We start from the raw sequence: 443 nt of genomic DNA on the forward strand, positions 1-443 counted from the left end.
ACCAGTTGATGGAAGTATTTCAGATTGCATGTGAAAACCCCACACTGTACCCCAGAAGTGCATTAATGTACATAGTTACCGTTCAATAAAAAAAAGAAAAGAAAAAAAAAGAAAAGAAAATTAAGCATGGCCAACAACACTAGAGTGCAATTAGACATATGTTTGGCAACCACTGGGATGACCATCCCTCATGTGTGGCCCCAAATCTATCACTGTCTAGCTATATACGCCTAAATGAATCACTCAACTCTTCCAAGTTCTTTTGAGGGCAATAGCTATCTCATTTACTATATATTCCTAGCATCTACCATACTACCTGCCACAAAGGAAGTGTCCAATTGATAACTACTGAATAAGTGGGGTTGCAAAACTAGGTAAGGCATAACTTATACTTTCAAAAGACTAGTGTAACTTTTAACAAAAATCAGTATGGAGGGGGAGGC

This window comes from Otolemur garnettii, unplaced genomic scaffold (assembly GCF_000181295.1).
Source record: "Otolemur garnettii isolate 467f Iridium unplaced genomic scaffold, OtoGar3 scaffold00001, whole genome shotgun sequence".
Taxonomy (NCBI): domain Eukaryota; kingdom Metazoa; phylum Chordata; class Mammalia; order Primates; family Galagidae; genus Otolemur; species Otolemur garnettii.